The sequence below is a fragment of the Triticum aestivum genome, chromosome 7D, assembly GCF_018294505.1.
Source record: "Triticum aestivum cultivar Chinese Spring chromosome 7D, IWGSC CS RefSeq v2.1, whole genome shotgun sequence".
NCBI lineage: Eukaryota > Viridiplantae > Streptophyta > Magnoliopsida > Poales > Poaceae > Triticum > Triticum aestivum.
The window spans coordinates 87,926,377-87,939,796 of NC_057814.1; positions in this window are offsets into that span (position 1 = coordinate 87,926,377).

Consider the following 13,420-nt stretch of genomic DNA (forward strand, 5'->3'; position numbering starts at 1 on the left):
CTGTAAATTCTACCCCGCAAAAAAAGACTGTAAATTCTGAAAAAATGGGTTGAATACGTGCCACATTTTTGGAGGCTGAAATGTGGGCCAATAGGTCGAAGCCAATGCAAGTCGTTGTCAACTTAGTCAACAAATGATTCTGACATCGTTAGCCGTTGGATTTACATCCAACGACCGGCATCCATCTTCAATCTCTCGTCTTCTTCCTCCAGCGCCGCCGGGACCACCTGCTCCCGCCTCCTGCTGCTAGCAGCTCTGCTTAGCACGCTTCGCTGTGAAGCGCTACTCCACCGTTGGCCAGGCCATCCCTCCACCCCTCCACACCTCCTGTTCTTCTCCACCGACTGCCGAACCACACCGCACCAGAACCAGTTAACCCTCGTACACCTCTCCGTCTGCGACTCTACTCCCGCGTCTTCCCATCTCCGGCTCGTTGCTGTCCGGGGCCTCGCCGTCGTCCACCACCTTGGATGCGCTCGGCGCGGAGTGGTCAACGTGGTCAACGAACGACACCATCGGAAGTAGACTGTGCGTGGAGAGGCTGACAGCTGGGTCCACGGCCGCACGCAAGGAAATGCCTCCTTATTACGCGCAAAATAATGATTCCTCCACCTGACAGCTGGGACCCACCGGAAGGGCCTCTGTATTTCGCGAAAAAAACGTTCCCACCGCTGACAGGTCGGACCCACCAGCTATATCTTCGCACGCAAGGAAGTGCCTCCTTATTACGCACAAAAAATGAATACCCCCTGCTAGCTGGGACCCACAATAGTGGGAGGCTGACTTGTGGGCCAACTAAGTTGACGGGGACGGAGGGCTTTGTCAACTTAGTCAATATGAACGATTCTAGCTCCAGTGACCGTACGATGTCCATCCAACGGCCGTAGTGCTTCTTCAACCTCTGGTCTTCTTGCTCCAGCCGCCCAAACCAGCGCCGGTCGTGCCTCGTGCTCCTGCCTCCCGTGGCCGGCTGCGATGCCGCGGAGGCCTCACCGCCCCCTACTACTCCCACCGCTGGCCAGGCCATCCCTCTACTCACCCACACCCCCTGTTATTCTGCGGCGACGGCAGCCTCACACCGCAGCGAACCAGTGAACCCTCATACTCCTCTACGCGTGGGCATCCACTGCCGCGTCTTCCCCGGCTCCGCGTCGTCCCCTTCCTAGGCCTCGCCGTCGTCCACCGCCCTGGTGCTCTCGGCGCGGCGTGGTCAACGTGGTCAAGGAACGGCTTCCATCGGACGTGGACTGTACGTGGAGAGGCTGACAGCTGGGTCCACGGCCGCAGCAAGGAAGTGCCTCCTTATTACGCGGAAAATAATGATTCCTCCACCTGACAGCAGGGACCCACCGGACGGGCAACCGTATTTCGTGAAAAAAACGTTTCCCCCTGACTGCTGGGACCTACCAGCGACATCTTCGCACGCAAGGAAGTGCGTCCGGGCAAAAAAACGATTCGCCCCCTGACTGCTGGGACCCACCAGCTACATCTTCGCACGCAAGGAAGTGCCTGACAGTCGGGACCCACCTGGTCGAAGCGTACGTAGCGTTGTCATTCTGGTCGCGAATGTGTACGTACATACTGGTCGATGTAGAGGCGCGCATGTGTCGTAGTAGAGGCGCGCACGTAGCATGTACACGTACGTACAGCGGCCAGGGTGCAAGAAAGTAAATACGGCCACGTACGTACATACGGGCGGGGTCTCGAACGCCTACTCGCGCGTACGTACGGCCAGGGCTCGTGTACATGGCTGGGTCGGAACGGAGAAACTGCGTCGTCATCGTGTTCATGGGGAGGCAACGGAATGCGTCGTGTTCATCGGGAGGCAACGGAACGCGTGGGAGCCAACCGGCTTGGACGGAACAGCCGATGGAAACGAGGCCTGGCGTACCGCAGAACGGAGGAAACGGCCTTGTGTTCGACCGCCACGCTCGAAACGGGATCCTGTTCATCGGGAGGGGTCTGGCGTACCGCAAAATGGAGGAAACGGACCTCCTACGGTCGAAACGGGGTCCTGTTGATCGGGAGGGGTGTGGCGTACCGCAAAACGGAGGAAACGGACTTGTGTTGGAGCGCTACGGTCGAAACGGGGGTCCTGTTCATCGGGAGGGGTGTGGCGTACCGCAAAACGGGACTCCACGGGATACTGTTCATCTCCACCGTCGACCCACTCCAGCCTCCACGGGCTACTGTTCATCCACCGTCGACCTCCTCCAGCCTCCACCTGCGACTGTTCATCCACGGGCTCATGTTCATCCAGCCTCCACCACGCGCTACTCCACCGGCTACTGTTCAACCAGCCCTCTCCACGGGCTCCTATTCAACCACCCCTCCATGGGGTACTGTTCATCCAGCCCCCCACCGTCTACTGTTCATCCAGCCCTCAACGGGGTGGTCCTATTCATCCAGCCCTCCACGGAGTCCTGTTCATCCAGCCCTAGCCGGCTCGATCGATCGGGGTCCTGTTCATCCAGAGGCAACACCACGGGGTCCTGTTCATCCACCCCCATCGGGAACTGTTCATCCAAACCCCCCCCAGCAATGCTCACTGTTCTTCCAGAGGCAGCATCGATCGGCTTCAGTTAGTAGCAGTAGCGAAGGAATCACTCGGGTTCAGTAACGTAGCAAGTGCAATCGCTCGGGTTCAGTTAGAGCCCAACGCCTCGCCCGGATTCAGTTAGAGGCCAATGCCTCGCTCGGGTTCAGTTAGACCCCAACACCTCGCACACACGCGCGTACGTGTACGAGAGAAACGCGCATCGCTCGGCCCCCGACCACCCACCGTAACCGGAAACTCCCCGAAATTTTCCTCGCCCTCGCTTCTACCACGGTTTTTTCCGTCATGACGGCCCAAAGAATGTCATGCAGTTGCGTCTCCGGCCCGCCCAGGACGAAAAGCCCATTTTCTGTCATGATTTTTTGTCATAGAAGTAGGAGCCCACCACATCTATGATGATGCCGGGTTTTGTCACAATTATTGTCATAGAAGTGTCATAAGTATGACAGAAAAAAATCGTTCGGCCCAAAATGTCATGGATGTGTCTTTTTTTGTAGTGTCAGAGGTGGGTCTAGCCGCGGGTAACTCCCCCAACAATGATGTTTGTTGCCCTCTTGTGTGAGTAGACCCCAATTTCTTGGGGATATGGATGAACCTTGCTATGTGTAGGATCTGAAACGTTTAATGTGGCTATGAGATCCTCTATTGAATGCTTAGTTTAATAACTTCATGAATGTTGTGGAGGGGCCCCACTCAACATTTGTGCCTTATGGCTATGAAGTATACCATTGTCGTTTTAAAGGTTTAGGAGACAGAGGTAATTCGAGGTGACAGTAAAAGCCTACCGCTCCTAACCTTTGCAATTGACTGGGGAATAATGGAGAACCCTTAGAGAGGTCGCGCCCACGGGGAAACCCTTAATTATCATGAGTTGTAACCCTCTGGGGGAGACTATGATAGTGGCTTGCACGGCATGAAGTCTACCACGGGTAGAACATGTACTGTACCCGGCTCTGCCCAACATAATTGTCAACAGTAGCTCAAGTATTGATACGTCTCCAGGGTATCTATAATTTTTTATTGTTCCATGGTATTATATTATCTGTTTTGGATGTTTTAGATGCATTAATATGCTATTTTATATTATTTTTGGGACTAACCTATTAACCTAGAGCCCAGTGCTCGTTCCTGTTTTTTCCTTGTTTTAGAGTTTCACACAAAAGGAATACCTAACAGAGTCCAAACAGAATGTTCGCGATGATTTTTCTTGGCCCAGAAGACATCCAGAGGGCTTGGAGTGCATGTCAGGAAAGCCACGAGGCGGCAACAAGGTCGGGATGCGCGCCCAGGGGAGTAGGGCGCGCCCCCACCCTTGTGGGCCCCTCGTGACTCCAACGACCTATTTCTTCCGCCTATATATTCTCAAATATCCCAAAACCTTCCAGGAGAGCCGCAAAACCACTTTTCCACCGCTGCAATCTTCTGTACCCGTGAGATCCCATCTAGGGGCCTTTTTCGGCATCCTGCCGGAGGGGTATTCAATCACGGAGGGCTTCTCCATCAACACCATTGCCTCTCCGATGAAGCGTGAGTAGCTTACCACAGACCTACGGGTCCATCGCTAGTAGCTAGATGGCTTCTTCTCACTCTGTGATTCTCAATACAAAGTTCTCCTCGATGTTCTTGGAGATCTATTCGATGTAATACTCTTTTGCGGTGTGTTTGCCGAGATACGATGAATTGCGGATTTATGATCAGCTTATCTATGAATATTATTTGAATCTCCTCCAAATTCTTGTATGCATGACTTGATATCTTTGCAAGTCTCTTCGAACTATGGATTTGGTTTGACCAACTAGATTGGTTTTTCTTGCAATGGGAGAAGTGCTTAGCTTTGGGTTCGATCTTGCGGTGCTCGATCCTAGTGACAGAAGGGGAACCGACACGTATTGTATTGTTGCCATCGAGGATAGCAAGATGGGGTTTTCATCATATTGCTTGTGTTTATCCCGCTACGTCATGTCATCTTACTTTATGTGTTACTCTATTCTTATGAACTTAATACTCTAGATGCAGGAAGGAGTCGGTCGATGTGTGGAGTAATAGTAGTAGATGCAAGCAGGAGTCAGTCTACTTGATACAGACGTGATGCCTATATTCATGATCATTGCCTTAGATATTGTCATATTTATGCCCTTTTCTATCAATTGCTCGACAGTAATTTGTTCACCCACCATAATATTTTCTATCTTGAGAGAAGCCTCTAGTGAAACCTATGGCCCCCAGGTCTACGTTCCATCATATAAGTTTCTGATCTACAATTTTAGTTTCCTATTTACTTTCTTTGCAATCTTTTACTTTCCGTTCCATAAACCAAAAATACCAGAAATATTACTTTACTGTTTATCCATCTATATCAGATCTGACTTTGCAAATAACCATGAAGGGATTGACAACCCCTTCATGGCGTTGGGTGCAAGTTGGTGTTTGTTTGTGCAGGTATTCGGTGGTTTGTGCGTTGTCTCCTACTGGATTGATACCTTGGTTCTCAAAAGCTGAGGGAAATACTTACTCTACTTTGCTGCATCACCCTTTTCTCTTCAAGGGAAAAACCAACGCAACCTGAAGAGGTAGTAGGAAGGATTTCTGGCACCGTTTCCGGGGAGATCTATGCCAAGCCGAGACATACCAAGTACCCATCATAAACTCTCATCACTCCCATTACATTATTTTCCATTCGCCTCTCGTTTTCCTCTCCCCCACTTCTAAAACGATTTTTGAAAAGATTCGCCTTTTCTTCGCCCCTCTTTCATTCATCTTATTCATTTGCTTTTTGTGTGCTCGTGTGTTGGATTGCTTGCTTTGTCACAATGGCTCAAGATAATACCAAATTGTGTGACTTTTCCAATACCAACAACAATGATTTTATTAGTACTCCGATTGCTCCCACTACTAATGCGGAATCTTGTGAAATTAATACCGCTTTGCTGAATCTTGTTATGAAAGATCAATTTTCCGGCCTTCCCAATGAAGATGCCGCATCCCATCTTAATAATTTCGTTGATTTGTGTGATATGCAAAAGAACAAAGATGTGGATAATGATATTGTTAAATTGAAGATATTTCCATTCTCACTTCGAGATCGTGCTAAAAATTGGTTTTCATCTTTGCCTAAAAACAATATTGATTCATGGAATAAGTGCAAAGATGCTTTTATTTCCAAGAATTTCCTCCCACTAAGATCATCTCCCTTAGGAGCGATATCATGATTTTTAAGAAACTTGAGCATGAACATGTTGCACAATCTTGGGAGAGGATGAAATTGATGATACGAAATTGCCCTACTCATGGTTTGAATTTGTGGATAATTATACAAAATATTTATGCCGGATTGAATTTTGCTTCTAGAAATCTTTTAGATTCGGCCGCAGGAGGCACTTTTATGGAAATTACTTTAGGAGAGGCTACTAAACTTCTAGATAATATTATGGTTAATTATTCTCAATGGCATACTGAAAGATCTTCCACTAGTAAAAAAGTGCATGCGATTGAAGAGATTAATGTTTTGAGTGGAAAGATGGATGAACTTATGAAATTATTTGCTAGCAAGAGTGATCCTATTAATCCTAATGATATGTCTTTGTATACTTTGATTGAAAACAATAATGAATCTATGGATGTCAATTTTGTTGGTAGGAACAATTTTGGTAATAACGCGTATAGAGGTAATTTTAATCCTGGGCCGTTTCCTAGTAATTCCTCTAATAAATATGGTAGTTCCTACAACAATTCTTATGTAAATTATAATAAGATGACCTCTGATTTTGAGAATAGTGTTAAAGAATTTGTAAGTTCTCAAAAGAATCTTTGATTAAAGAAAATTTTCTTGAGATTGATGATTTGGCTAGGAACGTGGATAGAATTTCTCTTGATGTTGATTCTTTGAAACTTAGATCTGTGCCACCTAAGCATGATATTAATGAGTCTCTCAAAGACATTAGAATTTCCATTGATGAGTGCAAATAAAAAACCGCTAAGATGCGTGCTAAAAAAGATTGGTTTATAAAAGCGTGTTCTTCTAGTTTCCATGAAAATAAGGATGAAGATCTTAAAGTGATTGATGTGACTCCTATTGAATCTTAGTTTTCCAATGTGAATCTTGATAAAGATGGGACTATATATGAGTCAACTTTAGTTAGAAGGCGTCCCAATGATTCGGAGTTTTTAGATCTTGATGCAAAAATTGATTAAAGTGGGATTAGAGAGGTCAAAACTTTAAATAGCAATGAACCCACTCTTTTGGATTTCAAGGAATTTAATTATGATAATTGTTATTTAATAGATTGTATTTCCTTGTTGCAATCCATGTTGAATTCTCCTCATGCTTATAGTCAAAACAAAGCTTTTACTAAAAAGATTGTTGATGCTATGATGAAATCTTTTGAAGAAAAGCTTGAATTGGAAGTTTCTATCATTAGAAAACTTTATGATGAGTGGGAACCTAGTATTAAGATTAATATTAAAGATTATGAATGCCATGCTTTGTGTGATTTGGGTGCTAGTGTTTCCACGATTCCAAAAAACTTGCAATCCTACATGTCCTATTATTCTTGGTAGACCTTTCCTTAGAACAATTGGTGCAATTATTGATATGAAAGAAGGAAACATTAGATTTCAATTTCCGTTAAGGAAAGGCATGGAACACTTCCCTAGAAAGAAAATTAAATTGCCTTATGAATCTATTATGAGAGCCACTTATGGATTGCATGCCAAAGATGATAATACTTAGATCTATTCGTGTTTTATGCCTAGCTAAGGGCGTTAAACTATAGCGCTTGTTGGGAGGCAACCCAATTTTATTGTTGTTTTTGCTTTTTAGGTCCTGTTTTGCAATAAATATTTCATCTAGCCTCTGGTTAGATGTGGTTTTGTGTTTTAATTAGTGTTTGTGCCGAGTAAGACCTTTGGGATAGCTTACGGTAATAGTTGATTTGATCTTGCAGAAAAACAGAAACTTTTGCGCTCAGGAAAACAATTCTCATTTTTAGCAGGAGCACGATAAAATATTGATTCTTTTTGAGGAAGATTAATAAACAAATTTCTTTGGATATCCTAATTTTTCAGGATGTTTGGAGTTACATAAGTATTTGAAATATCCAGAATGCTACAAACTGTTCTGTTTTTGACAGATTCTGGTTTTCGCGTGTTCTTTGCTTATTTTGATGCGTCTATGGCTAGTATCGGGGGGTATGAACCATGGAAAAGTTGGAATACAGTAGATATTACACCAGTATAAATAAAGAATGAGTTCACAACAGTACCAAAAGTGGTTATTTATTTTCTTGTACTAACAGAGCTCATGAGATTTTCTGTTGAGTTTTGTGTTGTGAAGTTTTCAAGTTTTGGGTAAGGATTTGATGGACTATGGAATAAGGAGTGGCAAGAGCCTAAGCTTGGGGATGCCCAAGGCACCCCAAGGTAATATTCAAGGATACCAAGAGCCTAAGCTTGGGGATGCCCCGGAAGGCATCCCCTCTTTCGTCTTCGTCTATCGGTAACTTTACTTGAGGCTATATTTTTATTCACCACATGATATGTGTTTGGCTTGGAGCGTCTTGTATGATTTGATTCTTTGCTTTTTTGTTTTCCACAATCATCCTTCCTGTACACACCTTTTGAGAGAGACACGCATGAATCATGATTTTTTAGAATACTCTATGTGCTTCACTTATATCTTTTGAGCTAGGCAATTTTGCTCTAGTGCTTCACTTTTATCTTCTAGAGCACGGCAGTGGTTTTATTTTATAGAAATTGATGAACTCTCATGCTTCACTTATATTATTTTGAGAGTCTTTAAAACAGCATGTTAATTTGCTTTGGTTATAAAATTAGTCCTAATATGATAGGCATCCAAGAGGGATATAATAAAAACTTTCATATAAAGTGCATTGAATACTATGAGAAGTTTGACTCCTTATGATTGTTTTAAGATATGAAGATGGTGATATTAAAGTCATGCTAGTGAGTAGTTGTAAATTTGAGAAATACTTGTGTTAAATTTTGTGATTCCCATAGCATGCACGTATGGTGAACCGTTATGTGATGAAGTCGGAGCATGATTTATTTATTGATTGTCTTCCTTACGAGTGGCGGTCGGGGATGAGCGATGGTCTTTTCCTACCAATCTATCCCCCTAGGAGCATGCGTGTAGTACTTTGTTTCGATAACTAATAGATTTTTGCAATAAGTATGTGAGTTCTTTATGACTAATGTTGAGTCCATGGATTATACGCACTCTCACATTTCCGCCATTGCTAGCCTCTCTAGTACCGCACAACTTTCGCCGGTACCATAAACCCACCATATACCTTCCTCAAAACAGCCACCATACCTACCTATTATGGCATTTCCATAGCCATTCCGAGATATATTGCCATGCAACTTTCCACCATCCCATTTATATGACACGCTCCATCATTGTCATATTGTTATGCATGATCATGTAATTGACATCATATTTGAGGCAAAGCCACCTTTCATAATTCTTTCATACATGTCACTCTTGATTCATTGCACATCCCGGTACACAACCGGAGGCATTCACATAGAGTCATATTTTGTTCTAAGTATCGAGTTGTAATTCTTGAGTTATAAGTAAATAAAAGTGTGATGATCTTCATTATTAGAGCATTGTCCCATGTGAGGAAAGGATGATGGAGACTATGATTCCGCCACAAGTCGGGATGAGACTCCGGACAAAAAAAGAAAGACCAAGAAATGAGAGAAGGCCAAAATAAAGAAATGAGAGAAAAGAGAGAAGGGGCAATGTTACTATCCTTTTACCACACTTATGCTTCAAAGTAGCATCATGATCTTCATGATAGAGAGTCTCCTATGATATCACTTTCATATACTAGTGGGAATTTTCATTATAGAACTTGGCTTGTATATTCCAACGATGGGCTTCCTCAAAATGCCCTAAGTCTTCGTGAGCAAGCAAGTTGGATGCACATCCACTTAGTTTTCGTTTTGAGCTTTCATAAACTTATAGCTCTAGTGCATCCGTTGCATGGCAATCCCTACTCACTCACATTGATATCTATTGATGGGCATCTCCATAGCCCATTGATACGCCTAGTTGATGTGCGACTATCTCCTTCTTTTTGTCTTCTCCACAACCACCGTCTATTCCACCTATAGTGCTATGTCCATGGATCACGCTCATGTATTGCGTGAAAGTTGAAAAAGTTTGAGAACGTTAAAAGTATGAAACAATTGCTTGGCTTGTCATCGGGGTTGTGCATGATTTGAATATTTTGTGTGATGAAGATGGAGCATAGCCAGACTATATGATTTTGTAGGGATAAGCTTTATTTGGCCATGTTATTTTGAGAAGACATAATTATTTTGTTTGTATGCTTGAAGTATTGTTGTTTTTATGTCAATATTAAACTTTTGTTTTGAATCATACGGATCTAAACATTCATGCCACAACAAAGAGAATTACATGGATAAATATGTTAGGTAGCATTCCACATAAAAAATTCTGTTTTTATCATTTACCTACTCGAGGACGAGCAGGAATTAAGCTTGGGGATGCTTGATACGTCTCTAACATATCTATAATTTTTGATTGTTCCATGCTATTATATTATCTATATTGGATGTTTTATATGCATTAATATGCTATTTTATATTATTTTTGGGACTAACCTATTAACCTAGAGCCCAGTGCCAGTTCCTGGTTTTTCCTTGTTTTAGAGTTTCGCAGAAAAGGAATACCAAACGGAATGAAACTTTAGCGATGATTTTTCTTGGACCAGAAGACATCCAGAGGGCTTGGAGTTCACGTTAGGAAAGCCACGAGGCGGCCACAAGGTCGGGAGGCACGCCCCCACCCTTGCGGGCCCCTCGTGACTCCATCGACCTATTTCTTCCGCCTATATATATTCTCAAATATCCCAAAACCTTCCAGGAGAGCCGCGAAACCACTTTTCTTCTGCCGCAACCTTCTGTACCCATGAGATCCCATCTAGTGGCCTTTTCCGGCATCCTGCCTGTTGGGGAACATAGTAATTTCAAAAAAATTCCTACGATCATGCAAGATCTATCTAGGAGAAGCATATCAACGAGCAGGGAGAGTGTGTCCACGTACCCTCGTAGACCGAAAGCGGAAGCGTTTATCAACGCGGTTGATGTAGTCGTATGTCTTCACGATCCGACCGATCCTAGCACCGAACGTACGGCACCTCCGTGTTCAGCACACGTTCAGCTCGATGACGTCCCTCGTACTCTTGATCTAGTTGAGGCCGAGGGAGAGTTTCGTCAGCATGGCGGCATGGCGACGGTGATGATGAAGTTACCGGTGCAGGGCTTCGCCTAAGCTCTACGACGATATGAACGAGTTGTGTAACTATGGAGGGGGGCACCGCACACTGCTAAAAGATCAACTTGTGTGTCTATGGGGTGCCCCCCTCCCCCGTATATAAAGGAGGGAGGGAGCAGGCCGGCCGGCCCTAAGGGGCGTGCCCAAGGGGGGAATCCTACTCCAAGTAGGAATCGCCCCCCCCCTTTGCTAGTCCAAGTAGGAGAAGAAGGAAGGAGAGGGAGAGGGAGAGGGAGAGGGAAAGAGGGGCCGTGCCCCCCTCGCCTAGTCCTATTCGGACTCCCCTTGGGGGGGCACCTGTTGGTTGCTGCCCTCTCTCTCCCCTAAGGCCCACTAAAGCCCATTACTTCCCCGGGGGGTTCCGGTAACCCCTCCGACACTCCAGTTTTATCCGAAACTATCCGGAACACTTCCGTTGTCCGAATAACATGGTCCAATATATCACCCTTTATGTGTCGACCATTTCGAGACTCCTCGTCATGTCCGTGATCTCATCCCGGACTCCGAAAAACATTCGGTCATCAAATCACATAAAATCATAATACAAATCGTCATCGAACGTTAATCGTGCGGACCCTACGGGTTCAAGAACTATGTAGACATGACCGAGACACATCTCCAGTCAATAACCAATAGCGGAACCTGGATGCTCATATTGGTTCCTACATATTCTACAAAGATCTTTATCAGTCAAACCGCATAACAACATACGTTGTTCCCTTTGTCATCGGTATGTTACTTGCCCGAGATTCGATCGTCGGTATCACCATACCTAGTTCAATCTCGTTACCGGCAAGTCTCTTTACTCGTTCTGTAATGCATCATCCCGCAAATAACTCATTAGTCACATTGCTTGCAAAGCTTATAGTGATGTGCATTACCGAGAGGGCCCAGAGATACCTCTCCGAAACACGAAGTGACAAATCATAATCTCGATCTATGCGAACCCAACAAACACCATCGGAGACACCTATAGAGCATATTTATAATCACACAGTTATGTTGTGACGTTTGATAGCACACAATGTGTTCCTCCGGTATTCGGGAGTTGCATAATCTCATAGTCAAAGGAACATGTATAATCCATGAAGAAAGCAATAGAAATAAAACTCAATGATCATAATGCTAAGCTAACGGATGGGTCTTGTCCATCACATCATTCTCTAATGATGTGATCCCGTTCATCAAATGACAACACATGTCTATGGTCAGGAAACATAACCATGTTTGATTAACGAGCTAGTCAAGTAGAGGCATACTAGGGACACTCTATTTTGTCTATGTATTCACACATGTACTAAGTTTCCGGTTAATACAATTCTAGCATGAATAATAAACATTTATCATGATATAAGGAAATATAAATAACAACTTTATTATTGCCTCTAGGGCATATTTCCTTCACTTACGGAGGGGGATTCGATCACGGAGGGCTTCTACATCAACACCATTGCCTCTTCGGTGAAGCGTGAGTAGTTTACCACAGACCTACGAGTCCATAGCTAGTAGCTAGATGGCTTCTTCTCTCTCTTTGATTCTAAATACAAAGTTCTCCTCGATGTTCTTGGAGATCTATTCGATGTAATACTCTTTTGCTGTGCGTTTGCCGAGATCCGATGAATTGTGGATTTATGATCAGCTTATCTATGAATATTATTTGGATCTCCTCTGAATTCTTATATGCATGATTTGGTATCTTTGCAAGTCTCTTCGAACTATCGATTTGGTTTGGCCAACTGGATTGGTTTTTCTTGCAATGAGAGAAGTGCTTAGCTTTGGGTTCAATCTTGCGGTGCTCGATCCTAGTGACAGAAGGGGAACCGACACGTATTGTATTGTTCCCTTCGAGGATAACAAGATGGGGTTTTCATCATGTTGCTTGAGTTTATCCTTCTACATCATGTCATCTTACTTAATGTGTTACTCTGTTCTGATGAACTTAATACTGTAGATGCAGGCAGGAGTCGGTCGATGTGTGGAGTAATAGTAGTAGATGCAGGTAGGAGTCAGTGATAGAACTCGACTAGATGGCGAGTCGTTCGACGTCCCAATCTTTCACGGTACTAGCAGCAGCAACTAGAAATTCCGGTCGAGCAAAGATGCAAGACCGTAAGATCAGAAACTTGTGTCGAGTAGATTGGATCGACTCCACACGTAGCAGCAACAAAATCCCCTCGGATCAGCAACAAAGATATTTGGTGTCCCCCAACATGGGATATTTTCTGTAGTTTTATTGATCTCACGACTAAAACAAAAATCTGCTCTCTACAACGGCCGTAGCCAGCCTTTTATATAGGCATCACACACCTGATCAAACCGGCCCACGAGAAAAGCAAAACTGATACGGACTCTCTCTCCTAACCATAAACCGAACAGGACTCCTAGTACTACTACGACTCCTCTAAATCTCACGCCTAAGGAAAAGTTCCTTTACCTAACAACCAAGAATTTAGTAATTAACTATCCGGCCACGCTGATCACTAAGATCCAAAATATACCTTAACCGTACTATAGCACCTTGGATTTAGAACGCTTCT